At 40.5% G+C, this 22,788-nt stretch overlaps 1 protein-coding gene across 2 annotated transcripts in view; it reads left to right on the top strand.

Annotated features, from left to right (window-relative positions):
• The window catches only part of commd7 (COMM domain containing 7), a 32,652-nt gene extending 26,637 nt beyond the window's left edge, over positions 1-6,015 (top strand). For both annotated transcript variants that reach the window (XR_007957624.1, XR_007957625.1), the window contains one exon: positions 1,828-6,015. The gene's annotated coding sequence lies outside the window, so the exon portion shown is untranslated. The remainder of the gene's footprint in view (positions 1-1,827) is intronic.
• The last annotated feature ends 16,773 nt before the right edge of the window (positions 6,016-22,788 follow it).

Below are 22,788 nucleotides of genomic sequence, written 5' to 3'. Positions count from 1 at the left end.
ATTTGGCAATGGTTTATTTTGAGCTGTTCCTTTAAATAAAGAGTGTGAAAAGTTGATGGAGAACAGAATAGCAGTTTTGTGGCCTGCTATATTCAATTGTACCATTCTGCTTGTCATTTTAATGGATGTTTTCCTTATAAATACTGAGAAAGCAGTAAACCACATCCCTTAACTTTTCTGCAGAGAGGGACCTGTTTTTCCTGTTGTCAATCAATAGCCTAAGGATAAAGACTAATCAACATTTAACAGTAGAATCTTTGGAAGTAAGTGGTTCAACAAAACTAAGGGCAAATAGACAGGTTTATGACTTCCTGTTTCACAATACAAGGGCTACTTTAAGCTCTTTCAGCATGTGGTTAGACCCTTGTATACACTTTCTGATATATAAAAAATGAATGAGATATCCTGCGGAATTGCGTCCAACTTTCTAAACAGGACAGATTAAGAATAAAATACTGAGAATTAGTCTGTTTGTGTCATTTGTATGTAAACTGCATATAATACTGTCAATTTTTTCAAACCGTTTTTGTTAAAATACTTCTGCCTGTTTACACCTGCTTTTTTAGACTTCGAGAGGCCAGCCACTTCCTGAAAAGGAAGGAGAAGGAAGTAAATTCACTGGATGTGACTTCCAAACTTCCTGGTGTCTCACTAAAACAGCTTGTATGTTATCTTAAATGCATTGGTCATGCTGTCAGCTTTGACATAAGGGTTTCATACAAAGGAGGCCATCTCAAAGTAAACTTGCCAGATTTGGTAAAGAAAATTTAAAGAATTTTGATGAATTTACTTTGAGGCTGGTAAAGATTGAGGCATTGGGAAATATTGGTAGGAAAAAAGGAAAAGCAAACTTCAGTGATGCTGACATGTTGTACTTAATATATTCTATTTTAAAGGTATAATCCCAATGAAAGGCTTTCAGAGATGCCAACTTTGTTTTGACCTATTCCTGGAGGTTTAATCATGAGATAATTAGTCTCATTATATTACATCACATGATCCATGCCTACTGTTTGCAAACATTATTACATTTACCTTTATAAGGATTAGATTCCTTGTCCAAAATGCCTTCACTAATAGCAAGTTAAAGAATGAGATTTTGTTCATTGGTAAAAATTTCCTGCTTACCCCAAGGAAATGTTCCAGTTCTATCCTGAGAAGTGAGCTCCTTCATTCCCAGGTACTTCTTAGAAACTATAGGTGACCAATTTCTCATAATTTATAACAGAATTAGAAAATGCCAGAAATCATCAGCATGTCATGCAGCTTCTGATGAGGTGCTGAAACATTAACAACTTCTTTATTTTCTCTGTGTTGCCTGATGCCTGAATCCTCTTAGCATTTTATGTTCCTGTTTGGGATCTTATATGTTTTCTTTGTAATTTCAGTTGACTAAACTAAAATCTAAATCTAGCACATTTAAAGTAAAAGATATCAACATGATGTACATGTTCTGACTGCACCCTTAGCCATAGCTTGGAGAGAATGTGGCCATATAGTTGATTGTTAGTGAAACACACAAGAGCAGGAGTAAATCAGGAGCTCATTTTACACTTGAGTTTGTTTTCTCATTGACTTCAATCAATAGGGTATAAAACAGGCCATCCGTTTGCTGTCAACACTTCAGCACCACTGCCAAAGACCAGTTTCACATCTCTGTAATTCTTTTAAAACCAACAATACTTAAAACACTTCTTGCAACTTAAAAATACATATAATTTGCCCTCAGTGCTGCAAAAAAATGGATCTATCATTTGGTTTTTATATCTAAAAACTATATTATTCCAAGCTGTGCATGCACACCTGCTTGTGATCTTGTCTCTTCAGGCATATCCTTAAGGTTAAGGACAACTTGTTTCCATTCAAGAGAAACAAAGAACTGCAGATGTTGGAACCTAGATGAAAGAAACAAAGGACTGCACGGATTCTTCACGGATGCTGCCTGGCCTGCTGAGTTCCTCCAGCATCATAGTGTTTTTCATCTTGTTTCCATTCAATTTCTGTTTGTTCTGACGTGGCTGAAAAGTCTTACACTGAACAAACCTAAAACAAAACTTGCTTGTCTACCAGGACAAGGAGATGTCCATGACCAAATATTGCAGACTGGCACGTTCCAAAGTCCAGGACTACATGATGAAAGACTTACTGTACATTGATACAGTCACTGCAGAGACTGTATGGGGAAGGCCACAGGTTAAAGCCTTGCCATCATTGTACACTGAGGGGCTAGAACCTATGTAAAAACCCTATGTACTGTTGTGTTAAGGAAGATTCACAATCAGAATCAGGTTTATTATCACTGACATATGTCATGAAATTTGTTATTTTGTGGCAACAGTACAGTGCAAGACTTAAAAATTACTATGTTACAAAAGTAAATAGTGTAAAAAGTGGAATAACGAGGTAGTGTTCATGGGTTCATGGATCGTTCAGAAAACTGATGGCGGAGGGGAAGAAGCTGTTCCTGAAACGTTGAGTGTGGGTCTTCAGGCTCCTGTACCTCCTCCCCGATGGTAGTAACATGAAAAGGGCATGTCCCGGATGGTGAGGGTCCTTAATAATGGATGCCACTTTTTTGAGGCACTGTCTCTTGAAGATGTCCTCGATGGTGGGGAGGGTTGTGTCCATGGTGGAGCTGGCTGAGTCTACAACCCTCTGCAGCCTCTTTCAATCCTGTGCATAGGAGCCTCCATACCAGGCAGTGATGCAACCAGTCAGAATGCTCTCCACTGTACATCTGTAGAAATTTGCAAGAGATTTGCAAAAGACATCTGTAGAAATTGACATCTTGCTGATATAATGTGAATCTTGTATGAATGTGGAAAGTTCTGTCTTGTGCTCTGAGTGGTAACATATACTGTATTATATATTACACATTTTATGAATAATATATAATTGTGGGGGAAAAGGAGTCCTAAGAGGGATCCACAGACTCTGCACAGGTGAGGCAGAAGGGTGGGTTGCTTATGAGGTTCTGTGTTCCTTCCACCATTTTCATTTAGTCTACACATTGCTCCTGTGGAAGAGCTCTGAGGTTCTCGGTGCCATCCTAGATGCTCTTCCTCCATTTCCAGCAGACAGAGGCCAGGGATTTCTAAGAGCAGATGAGGATGTAACATTTTTTCAGAAGGGCTTTGATAATATCATTGAATCATTTTCTCTGCCTTCTGGTAATCTCTTATCGTGATGGAACTTAGGTTCTGGGATTGGGCATGTGACCATTAATGGAGCTGGTTGAGTAATAATGAGAACCTTGATGCTGTGGATGTAGATTCACTAATCCTGCCATTGGATTTGGAGGAATTTGAAGAGACAGCATTGTCGGTACCTCTCTAGTGCTTTGAAGAGCCTGATGTAAGTAGTCCATGCCTCTGATATGTGAAAGAGGGCAACATCACTGTTGCCCAATGGACTATGAGCCTAGAGCCAGGTTTGAGGTCTTGATCTTCGAACATGGATTTCCTTAGGTGGCTGCGCTGGTATATTTGGAGCTGGTTTTGAGCACTACCATTGATATCTTCATTCACTGAGGGATATGTTTGTTTAAGGACGCTCTGGACTGAGGATACAGCCAAAGAAATGCACTTGGGACCCTTCAGTTCCTCAGCAACATATGGAGAGACTACATTCAGGCAGCCATTACAGATTTATCAAAATATTCAGAGGAAGCCCACAGGAAGAGTGTCCATCGTGGGTCACAAGCCTCAGATCATTTGCTCACTGGGACCAGATGGAAAACAACTGCAGACCACGAGAGTGAAGAGAGAGCCAAGGGGGCAGGGAGTGAAGTATGGGTCTGAATACATGGGTAGGAGGATGTGTGAGGTAGACAAAGAGCAGAAGAAAAAGAGAGGCAAATTTAAAGAAGAAAAAGAAGAAAGGAGAGAGGGCACTGAGTGGTAAGAGGTGCAAAAAAGAGGAAGGCAACGTTGTGAAGGGGGCTGAGAGAGGGAGGGAAAAGGTGTCAGGCGGTGATCTGGAAATATTAGTGAGGGAGAGAGACTGAGGGAGGAGAACCAAGGTGTGCGTATCTGTATGGACAGAGAAGCAGTTGTGTGCATGTTCAGGCAGCAATATCCAATCTCCAATTGTCTTTGACCCGCTTGCTTTGGACCATGACCCCACTCTGTCAAGACATCGTGGTAGGTGAATTCACACATAGGCCCTACTCAAGTTCAGGATCCAGAACTTTAGAACCTGTATGGACAAGCCCAGCAATGACCAATGTGGATCTTTTTGTGGTCTGCCCTCCTTCAACTCAAAGCCATTGGGGAAGAATCTCTACTTCATTGGTGGACTGAGAGAACAATCTTTTTTTAATCCTGCAAGTCTTGGTAAGATGAAAGTTACATTATAGCTGGTCACCGGAAGCACACTCTTCTTAGCCATTCATCAGCCCTGACAAAAAAAACAAGGAGTTTTAAATCACTGAAGGTAACAGAGGGTAAGGTCTGTCTTTGTCCTCACTCTGAAGGTCAGGTTCTGATTACATGATGGTTTGTTCCCATTTAAGGCATAGAAAATTCACTGTGTTTGAATGATCAATTTCTGCATGGCGACTTCTGTGTAAAAATCTCTGAGAATTGTTTAGCCTCTCCAAGAATGGGAACTTTTGTAGCTGGGCATTTCCCCTCTGGGACAAAAAGGATCTGGGGGTTGTTTACAGCTGGCTTGTTCATCTGCTGAACATGGAGGAAGAGACTGACAGAAGCGACGTGACATGGCATCATACTCCCAGGCCCATTATGCAAATTGAAAATTCTATTTCCCTCTTTTCTCCCAGAATCATTGCAGCTTTCTCTGGGTGATTAATCTTTCATTCCTGGAGAACACACATAGTACCAGATACGTACTTTACAAATCTTATACTCCAACCTTTCTGTTATGTTTCCCTTCCACCACCAGCTGTAACAAGTAGATTCTTTCCAAATACTGCACTTATTTTCATGTCACTTTATAAAATGACCTGGCCGCATACTTTCAAAATTCTTATCCACACTGTCTGCTTGTGTGCTATTAATTGCTCCTGCCATTTCCTCCACTGTACATGCACAATGAACAAACATCACGCGGCAGTCAGTGAAATGTTTATAGCTGTGCATTTTGTAACTTGGTTCTATTTGGTCAGCCATATATTTTAGAAATTGCAGCAAAGAAACAAAACATTTTGCTGGATCTCAAATGGAAAAGCAATTGTTCCATGCTGAACTGTTGGGATTTCTCAGCATCAGTGTCACAAGGATTCCCTTGTGAACTCACACTTGCTGACTGCTCTATACTCCGTCCATCTTGCAAACCAGCCTCCCATTCATTGACTCCATTTACACTTCCCACTGCCTTGGGAAAGCAGCCAACATAATCAAGGACTCCTCTCACCCTGATAATTCTCTCTTTAAACTTCTTAAACTTTTAAACTTTTATTTATACATCACGGTAACAGGTCCTTCTGGCCCAACGAGCCCGCACCGCCCAGTTACACCCATGTTAACCTACTAACCCATACGTCTTTGGAATGTGGGCAGAAACTGGAGCACCCAGAGGAAACCCATGCAGTCACGGGGAGAACGTATAAACTCCTTACAGGACAGCAGCAGGAATTGAACCCCCTCTCTCATCTCCCGTCAGGCAGAAGATACAAAAGCTTGAAATTACGTGTCACCAGGCTCAAGAACAGCTTCTATCCCACTGTTATCAGACTCTTAAACGGACCTCTCACTTGCTAAAAATGAACTTTTGATCTCGCAATCTATCTCGTTGTGGACCTTGCACTTTATTTGTTTTCCTGCTCTGCACTTTCTCTGTAGCTGCAATGTTATATTCCGCATTCTGTTTTCTTTTTACTAGCTCAGTGTATTTATGTAATGCATGATCTGCCAGGATGGCATGTAAAGAAATCTTTTCACTACATCTTGGTACATGTGACAATAAACCAATAACATACCACTGGGGTTTTGCTGACTGTACTCTGGTGTTGGACTCCTCTATGCAGCAAAGCATGAACTGCCGTAATTTACCAGCATGTAATGCAGAAAGGGGAGCAGCCACCTAACACACAGTGAGCCCCGAAAACAGCAATGTGATAATACTGGGGTATGGCAGGGACATGGCGGTTAAATTATCAAACTAGTAATCTAGAGGCCTGGATTAACAACCTAAAAACTCAAATTCAAACCCACCATAACAGTGGTGGAACCTAAATGCAGTAAGTAATCCCAGATTTGGAAAAAAAATCTAGTCTTGGTAACGATGACCACCAAAACTACTGGATTGTTGTAAAACCCATCTGATTCAGGGGTGGAAATCTGCTATCCTTTACTGGTCCAAACTAAATGTGACTCCAGACCCACCAATGTGGCTAATTCTTATATGTCACCTGATGTAGCCTAGCTAGCCATTCAGTTGTACCATTACTGCAATGTTTAAACAGAGAAAGAATAAAGCTAGAGGGACTACCTTGTGTTGACTAGGCACTGAACCTGGACATGATGAAGACACTCCCAGGCCAGCCGACCTTACAAGGACCTCCTCACGCTGATATCTGCATTAGGAAAGCTGTTGCACAGATGAAGTCAAACAACAGTGTGACATAGTTATAATCACAAAATCATACTTAAAGGAAACGTGCCAGGCTTCTCCATCACAATGGAGACACAAGAGACTGCAGATGCTGGAATCTGGAGCAACAAACAATCTGCTGGAGGAACTCAGTGGGACGAGAAGTATCTGTGCGGGGGTAAGTCCTGATGCAGGGTTTCGACCCGAAACATTGACAATTCCTTTATCCCCACAGATACCGCTCAACTCACTGAGTTCCTTCAGCAGATTGTTTGCTTCTCCATCACAATCCCTGGCTGCATCCTGTCCTCACAGTATGACAGAGGCATCACAGGTGGTGGCAGTGTTATACAGATAGGAGTCCTCAACATTGATTCCAGATCTCATGAGATCTCATGGTATCAGGTTAAAAATGGGTAAAGAAGCTCACAAACATACGAATTAGCAGGAGTAGGTCACTTGAGTTCTCAAACCAGCTCCACCTTTCAATAAGATCATCGCTCCCTCTGCATCCCTCACCACGGTAGTGTAGTGGTTAGCATAACGTTTTACAGCACCAGCCACCCGGGTTCAATTCCAGCCACTGTCTGGAAGGAGTTTGTACGTTTTCCCCATGGTCTTGGTGGGTTTCCTCCAAGTGCTCCGGTTTCTGTCCACTTTCCAAAGACGTATGGGTTTGGAAGTTGTGGGCATGCTATGTTGGCGCCGGAAGCGTGGCAACACTTGCAGGCTGCCCCCAGAAGAACCTAAGCAAAAGGTGCATTTCACTGTGTGTTTCGATGTACGTGTGACTAATAAAGATATGTACATGTTGATGAAAATTCTGATGAAAGGCCATCAACCTGAAACATTAACTCTGTTCAGTTATCCACCTTTGGTAAGACAAAGAGAAAAGTAGTATATTGTTAAATAGAAAGAGAACATATAGTGTGGGGGTTCAGACAGATCAGGATCATAAATGAAACACAGCAAATTAGTATTTAGGTATAGCAAGTAATAAGGAAGGTGAATGGATTCTTGGTCTATACATTGAAGAGGAAGGAGTATAAAAATTGGGAGACTTGGCTAAAACGGTATAGGTGAGACCACAGCTGGAATATGACATGCAATTTTGGTCTCCTTATTTAAGGAAGGATAGGAGGCAGCTCAGAGAAGGTTCTCTAAGTTGATTCTTGGGATGAATGGATTATCTTTGGAGCCAGCTGGGTTTGTGCTCTTTTGAAGAGTAAGGGTCAACAGGGCAGATGTTGAAAGAGAGTTTCTCCTCTTGGGGGAATCAAGACCTAGAGAACATAGTTTCTGAATAAGATCAACTATTTAAGATAGAGTTGAGGAAGAGTATTTTTTTTCACACAGAAGGTCAAATCTTTGAAAGTGTCTACCCGAGAGAGCTGCAGATCATTGAATATAGTCATGGCACAGTTAGACAGACGTTTTATCTAAAGGGGTATCAAGGACTATGGGCCAGAGGTAAGAATGCAGAGTTGAGGCAGAGATCAGATCAGAATAGCAAAGCAGGCTCTAGAGACCATATGGCCTACTCCAGCAGACAGTTTGTGCACGTGAAGATCCCTTAAAACAATTAAGTAACTTTACTTTTTGAATGTCTACTTTTAAATGGTGGTTTGATGGTAGCTCTTGATACCCATACAGTACCTCTTCTGTTACTAAGTGCTAGTGATGATGGAAATACAGTGTATTGTTATCATTGTGGTAATAAGACAGAAATGTAGTGAAATTGACATTCTAACATTTTGTTAATCAGAATTTGAATTGGATGACTTCACCATCATTAGTAAGTTGACTTGCAAAAATATAGAATACTGCAATAGTTCATTGTTAGCAGAAGATATTTAATGCATAGCTACCCCAAAGAATGAATATTCTGTCTACAAAATTATTCTGGCTCTAAAGGCAGTTCCTTTTAAAAAAACCAAAAATTAGCAAGAATTTACTCATTGTACCAGAACTTGTTCTGGTTGTGGCAAGAGGATCGGATTTAATGTTTTGATGCCTTTGATTCTGCTTTATTCTCAATGTGCTACTGTTTTTTTGTTAATACAATCTTCTTTGCGAAAATCTGAAAGAAATCTTCATAATCTTAAAAAAGGGAAATGACTTATTAAAGTACAGATGCATGCCGTAACAATGTTGGCTTCATAGCACAGTCCTCAGTTTATTTAGTGTCAGGCCTATTAAATGTTTGAACTGGTACATGAAATAGTTTGCAGTAACTACCTCTTAGATAAGGATCTGATCTGCTCCATTTACATTACTAGCATAGCACAGGAGTTCAAATAACAAAGACTGCACTGTTTCAGGAAGATACAACCATGGTAAACATCATAGAACAACACATATGTCATGACGTGTTTAGGTGATGGTAACTTGATGCTGTCAAATACAATCTTCATTCCATGTGGAAAACTGGTAGGTAGGCCTCCCACAGGTTGAACTATATCTTGGTTTCAATGGTAGTATGTGGCATCATACTTGCATGACTTTTATGAATGAATTTTGTGTGTTTGATCAGTCTCTTATGGCAGTGAGTATGGAGATAGGAAAGCAAGATAATTGAACCAGGAAATGCAGATGTAATTCAGTCCCCACTTTTAACCCATGAATTCTACAATTATTTTGTACAATATTATGCCAGAAACTATAGATATTTGAAAGCATAGAAGGTGCAGCATAGGAGTTCCCTTGCAGCATAGATCAAAGAACTTGGAGACACAAAGCTAAAATGCCAGTAGGCTGCAGATAGTCTCATTATGACAAAGTAACATGCAGAGTTTTTATTATAATAGGAACATGAGCAAAAATTGAAGCAGGAAGTATGTACAGATGTGTTATTACATCTAGCAATATATTGCAAATACTGTATAAACCCCATTTCAGATGCCACACTTCATACAAAATAACGATAAATTATGACTGAACAAGTATAAAGAACTCAGTCAAATATCACAGCCATGCACTAGACCCCAAAGTATCCAACAATATAATTAGATATTTTTAAAGTTGTAATTTATTTGAGTCATCTTTTCCATTGTTCTACAAGCAGCAAAATAGAGAAACATTCCATGTGACAGCTCTTTTTGCACATGAGAGCTTCTAAGTGTTGAAGATGGTGTATTGATGGAGTTTGAGAGTTATGGGTATTATAACATGCTCTTTCAATGGTTCTGCTTTTGTGAACCAGATGTGCAGCTTGGGACAATTTACCCCTCCTATACAACTGACAGCCCAGAATGGTTAGGGCAATTACCATGAGAAAGTTTATCATGGATATTCAATTACAATGGATACACTTTGCTGGATTATAGCAAGCATGCTTGATTAGTATATTTTCTAACTAAAATGGATTGAGGAAAAGTAGATTTGGCAAGTTATTATCCAACAAATTTCTAATAAGTTACACATTCTGTATATGTGTGGGATTTGAGCATATGTTGCATACTGTTTGGGGTTATAATTAAAAAATATATATATCACAACATTGTTAGGGACTTCAAAGACATCAATCTTGAAATTGCATCATGTGATAGAAGCAAATGAATATATTACATTTTCTTTCAAAGTGTTCCATACTTTATGATTTAATAGAGACATTAGATATGGGTGAGAATACTTCCAGATTGTCATAACAAGCATTTAATATTTGATGTCCCTAAGCTTAATTTCAAGACTATGGAATCTAAACAACACTCTGCCTGGTAGGTTAGTTATTCTAGTGTGGAGTTCACAGAGTTTTCAAGAAAAGCATGGAACCCAAGGTGTTTGAGTTGGTATTGCAAAAAACTTGTTGGCTATTTTAAATTATTTCATGAAAATAAATAGATTAATGCCATTATATGAATAATTAACAAAGGGTTATTATGAGATATCATTAAAATGCTAGTTCTAAATATTACAATTGTGATTTCAACTCAAAAGTTTCTCGTCTCTTCAAACATCAAAAAAATATTGGAGGCTTTTCAGTTATAGTCTCTGCTTATCTCTGTAATGGTTGCAGTGCAAATATTGTCCTTTATATCTGTGTAGATTTCTTTGGGAAAATCAATTAGGATTCTTGCTGTTGATTATTAACTGGTCATGCACTGATGTGTGGACACAGAGTGAGGAAAAACTGACTGATGGCTATGTATGAATTGCCTGTTGATGCTTACTTGCAGGGACCACAAAATGGTCACTTCGTAAAGATAGTGGAAGGTGACTAATTTCTTTAGTTTACTGCAATTTTAACTCAGAGCAAGAGTTTAGGTCCCAAAGAAGTGGGAGAAATGAGGGGGGAATAACAAATGTTAAGTTTTTCTTGACATTTGTAGTATGACCCTGAATGATTGCACCTCTGAAAACATTGATGCTTTCCTCCAGACTGGTCTGTTTGTGGTACTGCACTGCCTTCACAGCTCCACCCACCTTAATATAATGCCTGTTTGAGTGATCTTGGCCTTTATTTCATAATTGTCAACAATAAGGGACCTTTATCTGATCTATACAGAGAACAAATGCAATTTTTTTTCACTTGGGCAATTTTTCATAACTGGATTTAGGCATAAATCTGGGTTATCTCCAAATAATACTGTAACAAAATGATGCCAAGAATATTTAACCTAGACAGGAAATTGACAGGATGCCAAGAGATTGGTCTGTGCATCCCCTCAACTCAACGTTTTTTTTATTTTTACACTTAGCTTTTTACAAATGCCACACCAATAAATTTGTAGTGCCCTAGTATGCACAAAATTTGGCTATATTTTTATTTAAATCATTCTCTATGAAGATGTTTGCCTGTAAATTAGACTTTAGTCATTTTTGGTGCACTAATTATACTTGTTTTAAGAAATTGGTAATGTGATTTACTTCCTTTAAGAAACATTAAATCATTGTGGAGAGAAATGGAGGAGGGAAAGTAGAGGGATGGAGGGGGAATCATTGGGAGAGGGTTTTAATGGCACATAGACACCTTAGGCTATGGAGCAGACCAACTGGGCCAGTGGGCAGATGCTGCAATTGAGCCATGGATGAGCAAGGGCTGCAATATCTTTGACTGCCCTGGAGAAAATAGTGGGCGATGAATAAAATATAACATTAATATCCCAGCAATGTCCTTTTACATAATGAGGCATTCACTATTTTGCTCCTTTATTATGATTATTTTGAACCAATTTCAGTTGTTAAGTAATTAAAGCAAGCCATGCATGCTGATGATGCTGTCATGTGCAGGAAACATGACAGGGAAATGAAACCTGTGCAAGGTGGTTTGCAACTTGAAATGCCTGGCCAATTTTCCAGTGGGGGTGTATGGGTGGAGGGCTTCCGACATGTGGATGAAATGATTTAAAATAGCCAGTATTTTTGCATGATTTACACATGAAAAACTGATGCAAATATATCCACTTCCAGAGAAATTGTATCTCAACAATAATAATATTTTATTTCCCAAGAGTAAATTTATCTAACCTTGTACTGGCATTTAACACCATTCTGAGATCCAAGTTGTACATTCTGGCAAAGATCTTCATCACAAAGCTATTTATCTCAACGTAACCTGTCCTTATATTTTCAAACCAATCCCTTCCTTAGTCTTTCCTCATTCTTCCTAACCATTAGGTTAGTCGCGCTTCATACTCTCCCAAGCAAGGATTCCCACATTAAGACCCAGTGTTGTAGAGCATCCACAAATAATGTGGCTATTTGTTAGCTATTTAATTAATATGTCAGAATCAAAAACACCAGTTCAGTTTCATACAAATAAATCAAACTGTCCCAGTAACATGCCTTAATTACAACTTCAGGAGAAAACCTCTTGCCATTTATAAGATATCTTTATTAGTCACATGTACATCAAAACACACAGTGAAATGCATTTTTTGCATAGAGTGTTCTGGGGGCAGCCCGCTTCTGGCGCCAACATAGCATGCCCACAATTTCCTAACCTGTACGGCTTTGGAACGTGGGAGGAAACTGGGGCACCCGGACGAAATCCATGCAGACACGAGGAGAACATACAAACTCCTTACAGACAATGATGGGAATTCAGTGTGTGAATTTCTCCAATTCCACACACTTCCCACATCTGTGCAAAATTTTAGAGGGTGGTTTCAATTTCTATGCAATTATGTCCGTACTATAATCTCCACTTGCTAACAAGATGCCCATTTTGTTTTGGGCACTTATTGTTAGAATGATACCACTATCTTCATTGAATGATTAACATTTTTGTATAATTCTTGTAAGCTCTTCCAGATATTGTCATATGTAAATATTATTAAAAAAGGTTGAAGGATTAAGATCCTTTTATTTTGTAATACGGATTTGGAATTCCTATGATAAGCTTATCAGGCCTAACCCCTAACAGAAACCTCTCAGTCACCACAGTCAGTCTGCTAAAAGGTAATATTTGGGTTGGCTGAAGGTGCAGTATTCTACACAATCAACAAATCACCAGATTTTCCTGGTATGATTTTCTCCCAGTTACTTTTTTCCGTAAAACCGTGTAATGTCAGTACTGTTGACAAGTCTAATACAAAATATCAAAGACTTTCTCATTTAGTTGCTGGTTAGAAACTAGACATCATTGTGCCTCACCGATTTCTAATGGAAGTTATTTAATAAGCTTCTGAAAAATGTGATCTGTAGCATTATAAGTTAAACTGGCTTTGGGTATTAAATGGGTCATATTCTGATAAGAGCTACTTATTGTATGACCATGATGTATTCTAACATTAATTCCAAATAATTAAATATTTCATTAATAAAAATTATAAATGACAACGTACAATTTAAAAAATATATATTGTACAGTATGCCCTGACATTAGATCACAGGACTTCAATCAACAAACAAAATTATATTCTTGAAATATCTTTTTCTGATATTTTAGGGAACTGTTACTGCTGAAAAATTGCAAAGATAGATTTCACCTGAATGTGGGATGTGTTTGAAGGCGATGATGCCACAGTGAAATTTCAAAGCCAAAAGTTACTTTGTGATGGAGACATGAGAGTCCGCAGATGCTGGAATCTGGAGCAACAAACAATCTGCTGGAGGAACTCAGTGGGTTGAGCAGCAGCTGTGGGAGGGAAGAAATTGTCGACGTTTTGGGTCCTGACACAGGGCTTCGACATGAAACGTCGACAATTCCTTTCCTCCCGCAGATGATGCTCAACCCGCTGAGTTCCTCCAGCAGATTGTTTGTTGCTCCAGTTACTTTGTAATTTTGCTACGATAACAAAAACTGTTTCTTGTTCACTAATTAATTTCACAGCTGATTTTAATTTTCTGATTTTCTTTCACTGCCAAGTGTTAATGCAAATTAAATGAATTTTTTTGGAATTTTTGTTTCTCATAATTAAAATTGTTTCCTAGGTAATAAAAAGAAAATTAAAAAGAGGATCGAGCAATTCCATTTTAAATTAATTTTCTTTTAAATTACCAACTGGAAGCCTGGTACAGATTCATTGGGAAGAAGAAACCATGCAATGTTTAGAAATTATTTTGATATTTTCATTTTTCATCCTTGCTAGTTCTGACATGCACTTATCAATTCTTAATGTAAATGTTTCTTAAATTACCTTTCCTTCGTAATGTTAAAATGTGCCCTGGGCAAAACAAATTCTCTGGAACAGACTGGTGCTCTGTAACTCAGGTCTTCGTATGACAAGCTTGACAACGTGTTCAAACACTGTTAATCCCAAAGATTGGACAATTTATGTTTATTTTGTCATTTCTTAATTGAAAGTTTTCAACTGCATGAAGATGGAAGATACTTGATTTTAATTATGTCTTTTAATTATAAATTTGCTGTCTGTGAATGAACTAAACCCAAGGTTCCCTCTGAATGAACAGAGACTATGTAAAACCTTAAAGTGGTGAATAATTAGAACCAAATGACTGTTGATGCAACACCTTAAGGCTACTCTGCCTGACACAGCATTTGTAACAGAATTAATCTGATTTCTGAATAAAACAGGATGCACAATAACAGGAGGACAAACTGAGAAAGTATATATTTAAATCCACTGAAAAACAAGGTATCATGCCCGTGAATTGACCTGTCTGTAATATAAACATATATATATATATACACACACACACACCTATATATATATATATATATATATATATATATATATATATATATATATATATATATATATAGTGTGTGTGTGTGTGTGTGTGTGTGTGTGTGTGTGTGTGTGTATATATATAGATATATATATATAGATACGTGTATGTGTGTGTGGGTGTATATATGTGTAAAATTATATATAGGTGTGCAGATACAGATAGATCAATGGACAGTCTCTCAGAGAGGAATTGGTAGCCTCTGTTGTTTCAAATTCAGCAGAAGCATGTTAGCAATTAGTTCTTTCGCAGATAGTGAATTTCCAAATAGAAAAAATAATTAAAATTTTCCTGCAGCTATGCACTTCCCTTTTTGTCTTCATATCAATGTCTCCATCTCTTTCCCTGGAGGTAAAAAGCAGTCTGATAGTTAAAGAAAGTGCACACTGTTGTTAAAAAAAAATGCTGGCAGTTATTCTTTTTACTGAAAGCCAAGCTTTGTTGATGATTCTGGTTCCCCCGACACACATTATGTAGCCTGAAACGGAAGCTGGTGGTGAGGTATATTCATGTGATTTCCTCAACTGCCCTCAATTCTTATTGCAAAAAAAAGCAGAAAGAGGGGGAAAGAAATCAAACTCCTAAAATCAGAGGTACCAGGGTGTAACCAGTTAACCTCCTCTATCATACAACCAATCAGTTATTCCTTCATGATTCCTTATTAATAATCAGACCCAGCAAGCAGGCTTTCATGCTGTTATTTAATGGCATTAATGGCAGAAATGAATGTTAAAATGAACAGAAGCTGGCAGATATTGCAGTTTTCCTTTCGTCCATTAGAAAGCAAAATAGAGCCAAAAAATATTTTGAAAAAGAATTGACGTGATTTTCTAAAGGGTAGAATTCAGATCGCTGGGCAGGCATTTTGGATGGCACATTCCATTTCTACCTTTTTCACGGAGTTTATTCACCATCGTGATTGATGGAATGTTTAGTGCTTTATCTGCTAATTTTTAGGATCCTGATCTGTGTTTTTGTGATTGGGTGGTCCAGAATGAGACAACATGAATGTAAAGTAAAATGTAAGATATTAAGGAAGGAGAACAAGGCAACCAATTTTACTCAGAGGGTCATGAGACCGTGAAGTGCATTATCAGAGTCAGTGCTTAAAGTAGAGGCCCACGTCAATACTTATGACATACTAGATTATAAAATTAGTTCAAGTTCAAGTTCAAGTTACTTTATTGTCATTCATCCATGCTATAAAAACACATGGTGGAACGAAATGTCGTTTCCCCCAGACTCACACAACAGAGGACATACATAAAACAGAAGACATACAATAAACACAAACAAAAAACAAAAAAAAAGAGCAAGTGCAAATAGTGCAAAAAAACTGTATATACAAAATACAAATTTAGTGCAGAGTTAGTGCAAAACTGAGTTGGACAAGAGAAATACAAGCTCAGTGTGTTGTACTCATTGTATAAACATGTTCAGCAGCAGCCAAGGTTCTTATACGCCGTTGTGCAAACCAGAGCTTTTGATGCGGCATTTGTCTACCAGGGTATTCAGGAGCCTGACAGCCTGGGGGAGAAAACTGTTGTGCAATCTAGTAGTTCTGGCCTGGATGCTCCAGCACTGCTTGCTAGACGGCAGTGGGACAAATAGGTCGTGGGAGGGATGAGAAGGGCCATCTATAATTCTATAAACCTTACGTGTGCATCGTGTATTGTAAATATCCGAGATGGAGGGAAGGGGTAGTCCAATGATCTTTATCGCTGTACTCGCAATTCTCTGCAAAGACTTACAGTCAGAGATATTACAGTTACCATACCAGGCAGAGATGCAGCTAGTCAGGACACTCTCAATGGTACCCCTGTAGAATGTAATGAGGGTGGGGGAGGGCAGGTTAGATGCAAACTTTAACCAAAAGAGGAGAAGGAAGCAAGGGGAAATGGTGAGCAGAACTTTTAAAAGACAGTTGAACAGGTACATGGATTGGAAAGGTTTATAAGTTTATGGGCCAAATGCTGGTATTTGGGACTAGCTTGGATGGGGCATCGTGATCGGCATGGACCAATTGGGCCAAAGGCCAAGTTTACGTGCTGTATGACTCTGTGACTCCATATGAGATTAAAATTACTAGATTCACAGGATAAAGACTCACATGGACTGGTTGGGACAAACAGCCTCTTCAAATTAATTGAGGGAGTTACAATCTAATACCTAGTGAGCAATGTAGGATCTCTCTAATTTGGAGCACATCCCATTGTCGTGCTTCTTACACTGCAGCTGGGGCATATTTTTGGCAGAGAAGAATCTGAGCTGTACCTGATCTTAAAATATTGGTGCTGACAATGGATTCCTGAAATGGGAAAAATTCCATCCCCAGAAAACAACATCCTTCACCCAGGTAAAAATAAAAAATATAGTTAAATTAGACTGGAGATACAAGAGACTGCAGATGCTGGAAATCTGGAGCAACACACAAGAAGCTGAAGGAACTCAGTGGGTCAGGCAGCAGCTATGGAGGGAAATGGAAAGTTGACGTTTTGGGTCGAGACCCATCCTGATGAAGGATCTCAACGTGAAACGTTGACTGTCCATTTCCCTCCATAGATGCTGCCTGACCTGCTGAGTTCCTCCAGCTTTTTGTGTGTTGCTGCAGTTAAATTAGACTAGCGGATTTTGCATTCTTTTCACCAATTTGAAATAGCCCCGACGGTAGATCTGAGTATGATTGAAGTCACAGTTCAGAAAGGTGAAATGTTAATTCTTCTTTACTCTTTATATAAAAAAATTCAGCTGTTAAGTTTCAGCATTTACTCTCATTTAAAGATTTTCAACACTTGCATTTTCAACATATGTTATTTAAATGGAAGGGTCTTTTGAAATTCATTTTGTTTTGATTTGCAATTTGACCATATGTTTCCCACATTAGTTTTTGTTTACATTTTGTTCACACATAAACAATCTGGAGTGTTCAGCATATGTGGCTCGACAACCCATCTTCATGCATGGTCTTTCTAATTACCATGGAGAGCCTATAAGTCTAGAACACAGAGGAGATGAATGTGGATTTGTCCCAGGAATGTGGATAATTAGAGACATTACATATCATGTCAATTCCGGCTAGTATTCTGGATCTGGCACATTATAATTTCACATCTGCATCTTTGTTTTTTGGAAGATGTTAGAAAGTCTAGCAAGGATATTGACTCCATATAAATCTCTACATCAGACAAATCTGCTGTCAGAATTCTCTTGCTCCTATTTGCAGGTAAAGCATAAAACTTCAGTTTTAACAATATTAGTCTACACATAGTTTATTCTGGTCAGGAGTTAAAATGGAAAAATCTATATTATTGCAGTATTTTTAATTAAGCACCAGAACAGTCATCAATTATGTGTCTATATGGATGTTAGCAAGTCTTCTGGCATGGGATTAACTAGGGGGAAAGAAAAACAAGATGGAGGACATGGTCATATGCTGCAGCTGTTTGATGTGGGAACTCATGGACCTTGCTGCAGTCCAAGATGGCCACATCTGCAGTAAGTGCTTGAGGCTGGACGAACTTCGGCTCAGAGTTGATGAGCTGGAGTCACAGCTACAAACACTGCGCAGCATAAGGGAGGGAGAGAGTTATGTAGACACAGTCCATCAGGAGGCAGTCACCCCCCCTTAGAGCAGGTACATCTGAGGTTCAGGATGCAGATAGAATGGTGACTGTCAGGGGAGGGAAGAGGAAGAAGAAGTCAGGCAGGCAGACAGAGCAGGGAACCCTGGAGGCTGTTCCCCTCAGAAACAGGTTTTCCGCCTTGGAGGCTGTTGAGGGGGATGACCTGCAGGGGCCTAGCTGCAGTAACCAGGTCTCTGGCACTGGGACTGGTACTGCTGCTCAGAAAGGAAGGGTGGGAAAGAGACATGTGGTAGTGATAGGGGACTCGATAGTCAGGGAAACAGATAGGAGGTTCTGTGGCAGTGAACATGAATCCCGGATGGTATGTTGCCTCCCAGGTGCCAGGGTCCGGGATGTCACTGATCGGGTCCACAGGATTCTTGAGCGGGAGGGAGAGCAACCAGAAGTTGTGGTCCATGTTGGCACCAACGACATAGGTAGGAAGGGGGATGAGGTCCTGAAGAGCAAGTTCAGGGAGCTAGGCAGAAGACTGAGGAACAGGACCTCAAGGGTAGCAATCTCGGGATTGCTGCCAGTGCCACGTGATAGTGAAGGCAGGAATAGGAGGAGGTGGCAGATAAATGCGTGGCTGAGAAGTTGGTGCAGGAGGGAGGGTTTTAGATTTCTGGAACATTGGGATCTCTTCTCAGGAAGGTGGGACCTGTACAGAGGGGACGGGTTACACCCCAACCAGAAGGGGGCCAATATCCTTGCGGCTAGGTTTGCTAGGGTAGTTCGGGAGGGTTTAAACTAGTTTGTGAGGGGGAAGGGAACCGGAGGAGTAGGTCAGAGGAAGAAGGGGATGGGGAAAAGTTAGATCAAACAGGTAGAGAGGCTTTGGGGAAGGAAAAGCAGAATACAGGCTATAAAAGTAGTAAGGTAGATGGACTGAAGTGTGTTTACTTAAATGCAAGAAGTGTCAGGAATAAGGGAGATGAACTGAGGGCTTGGATAAGTATGGGGGACTATGATATTGTGGCTATTACTGAGATGTGGCTGACGTCAGGGCAGGAGTGGATATTGAATATTCCTGGTTTTGGGTGTTTTAAGAGGGATAGGGAAGGGGGGAGAAGAGGAGGAGGGGTGGCGATACTGGTCAAGGACACTGTTACAGCTGTGGAAAGGATGGATGTTGTAGAAGGATCATCTCTAGAGTCTGTATGGGTGGAAGTAAGGAACAAGAAAGGAGCAGTTACTCTACTAGGAGTATTCTATAGGCCCCCCGGTAGCGGTAGAGATATAGAGGAGCAGATTGGCAGGCAGTGTTTGGAGAGAAGCAAAAATAACAGGGTTGTTATAATGGGAGACTTCAACTTCCCAAATATAGACTGGAACCTGCTTAGTGCCAAAGGTTTAGATGGGATGGAATTTGTTAAATATGTCCAGGAGGGATTCCTGACGCAGTATGTTGACAGACTAACTAGAGGGAATGCCATGCTAGATCTAGTTTTAGGAAATGAACTGGCACAGGTGAAGGATCTATTGGTGGGTGAGCATTTGGGGGACAGTGACCATTGCTCCATAACCTTTAAAATTGTCATGGACAGGGACAGGTGCAGAGAGGATAAGAAGATGTTTAATTGGGGAAGGGCGAACTATGGGGCTATAAGGAGAGAACTTGGGAGTGTAAAGTGGGATGTCCTTTTTGAAGGGAAATGTACCATGGAGATGTGGTCGATGTTCAGGGATCTTATGCAGGATGTTAGGGATAAATATGTCCCGGTGAGGCAGAGAAGGAATGGCAAGGTGAAGGAGCCGTGGGTGATGAGAGAGGTTGAACGACTAGTTAGGGGGAAGAAGGTAGCATACATAAGGTATAAGCAGCAAAGTTCAGACAAGGCCCATGAGGAATATAGAGTAGCGAGGAAGGAACTTAAGAAAGGGCTGAGGAGAGCTAGAAGGGGACATGAAAAGGCATTGGCTAGTAGGGTTAAGGAAAATCCCAAGGCCTTTTTCACGTACATGAAGGGTAGGAGGATGGCTAGGGTAAAGGTAGGTCCGATTAAAGACAAAGGTGGGAGAATGTGCCTGGAGGCGGAGGAAGTGGGAGAAGTTCTCAATGAAAACTTATCTTCGGTATTCACCAAGGGGAGGGGTCTTGATGACGCGGAAGGGAGTGCTGGTAAGGGTAATGTTCTTGAGGTTGTAGATATCAAGAGAGAGGATGTGTTGAAGTTGTTAAATAATATCAAGACGGATAAATCTCCGGGGCCTGACGGGATTTTCCCCAGGCTGCTTCAAGAGGCAAGGGAGGAGATTGCTGAACCGCTGGTAAGGATCTTTGAGTCCTCGTTGTTCTCGGGGATGGTGCCAGAGGATTGGAGGGTGGCGAATGTTGTCCCCTTGTTCAAAAAAGGTAGTAGGGATAGTCCAGGGAATTACAGACCGGTGAGCCTTATGTCTGTGGTGGGTAAGCTGTTAGAAAAGATTCTAAGGGATAGGATCTATGAACACCTGGAGAAGAATGGACTGATTAGGGACAGCCAGCATGGCTTTGTGAAGGGAAGATCTTGCCTCACAAGCCTGATAGAGTTCTTTGAGGAGGTGACGAGGAAGATTGATGAGAGTAGTACGGTGGATGTGGTCTATATGGATTTTAGTAAGGCGTTTGATAAGGTACCTCATGGTAGGCTTCTTCAGAAGGTCAGAGGCCAAGGGATCCAGGGAAGCTTGGCTGTGTGGATTAGGAATTGGCTTGCCTGTAGAAAGCAGAGGGTTGTGGTGGAAGGAGTGCCCTCGGATTGGAGGGTGGTGACTAGTGGTGTCCCGCAGGGGTCAGTTCTGGGACCTCTACTTTTTGTGATATTTACAGATGACTTAGATGAGGGGGTGGAAGGCTGGGTTAGTAAGTTTGCGAACGACACTAAGATCGGCGGTGTCGTGGATAGTGTGGAGGGCTGTCGGAACTTACGGAGGGATATTGATAGGATGCAGAGCTGGGCTGACAAGTGGCAGATGGAGTTCAATCCGGAGAAGTGTGAGGTGGTACACTTTGGAAGGACAAACTCCAGGGCAGAGTACAGGGTAAATGGCAAGGTACTTGGCAGTGTAGAGGAGCAGAGGGATCTGGGGGTTCATATTCACAGTTCACTGAAAGTTGCCTCACAGGTGGATAGAGCAGTTAAGAAGGCCTATGGGATGTTAGCTTTCATTAGTCGTGGGATTGAGTTTAAGAGCCGCGAAGTGATGATGCAGCTTTACAAAACTTTAGTTAGACCACACTTAGAGTACTGTGTTCAGTTTTGGTCGCCGCATTATAGGAAGGATGTGGAGGCATTGGAGAGGTTGGAGAGGGTGCAGAGGAGATTTACTAGGATGCTGCCTGGATTAGAGCGTATGGAATATGAGGAGAGGCTTAAGGTGCTAGGGCTTTATTCACTGGAAAGGAGGAGGATGAGAGGAGACATGATAGAGGTATATAAAATATTGAGAGGAATAGATAGAGTAGACAGCCAGCGCCTCCTTCCCAGGGCACCAATGTTCAAGACGAGAGGGCATGGCTTTAAGGTTATGGGTGGGAGGTCCAGAGGAGATGTCAGGGGGAGGTTTTTCACCCAGAGAGTGGTTGGTGCATGGAATGCACTACCTGGGGTGGTGGTGGAGGCAGATACATTGGACAGGTTCAAGAGTTTGTTGGATAGGCACATGGAGGAATGTGAGATAGAGGGATATGCGGGAGGAAAGGTTTAGATAGTGTGAGGGTGGTTTGATGGATGGCACAACATGGTGGGCCGAAGGGCCTGTTTTGTGCTGTATGGTCCCACATGGCAAAGTGGTCAAAAAAAATAAAACTGCATGGCATCCCAAAGTCAAGTGACAAGCCAGATCCAAAACTGGTTCTGTGGCAGGAAACGAAGGATAATAGTCAACAGACATTGAAATAACTCAAAAGTTATTTGCAGTGGAATTTAACAGCATTCAAAGCTGGATTCCTTTCTTTTTGTAGTATATATCAATGACTTAAACTTAAATCTAGGAGCCAAAATTAAGAACTTTGCAGATAAATTACTAAAATTAGCCGAGGGTAAACATTAAGGAAGGAGTCTGAAATCGCAGCAAGGTATCAATGGACTGGTCAGTTGGGCAGGGAAATGACAAATGGATTACAATCCAAGAAAGTGCATGGTAGTTCACTTGGAGAGGACAAAGAAGGCAGATGGTGTGGAAATACAATCTATCGCAGGATATTGCGAAGCACAGTGGACTGGGGAACTCTGGAATACAAACATAGATTCCTGAAGGAAGCAGGACAGGTGGATAAGGTGGTTAAGATGTTTGCTTCAGGATTAGACAGTTCTGATGAAGGGTCATCAACCTATAACATTAACTCTGATGTTCTCTCTCCATTGACATTGCCTGATGTGCTGGGAATTTCTAGAGTTCTCTTTTATTTCAGATTTCCAGCAACTGCAGTGTTGTGAATCTCACAGTTCCATTACGTCTTTGTTGCCCTCCGTTTTCACTCATGTCCTTTTAT

This window comes from Pristis pectinata, chromosome 16 (genome assembly GCF_009764475.1).
Source record: "Pristis pectinata isolate sPriPec2 chromosome 16, sPriPec2.1.pri, whole genome shotgun sequence".
Taxonomy (NCBI): Eukaryota; Metazoa; Chordata; class Chondrichthyes; order Rhinopristiformes; family Pristidae; genus Pristis; species Pristis pectinata.
This window is presented reverse-complemented; position numbering and strand designations above follow the sequence as displayed.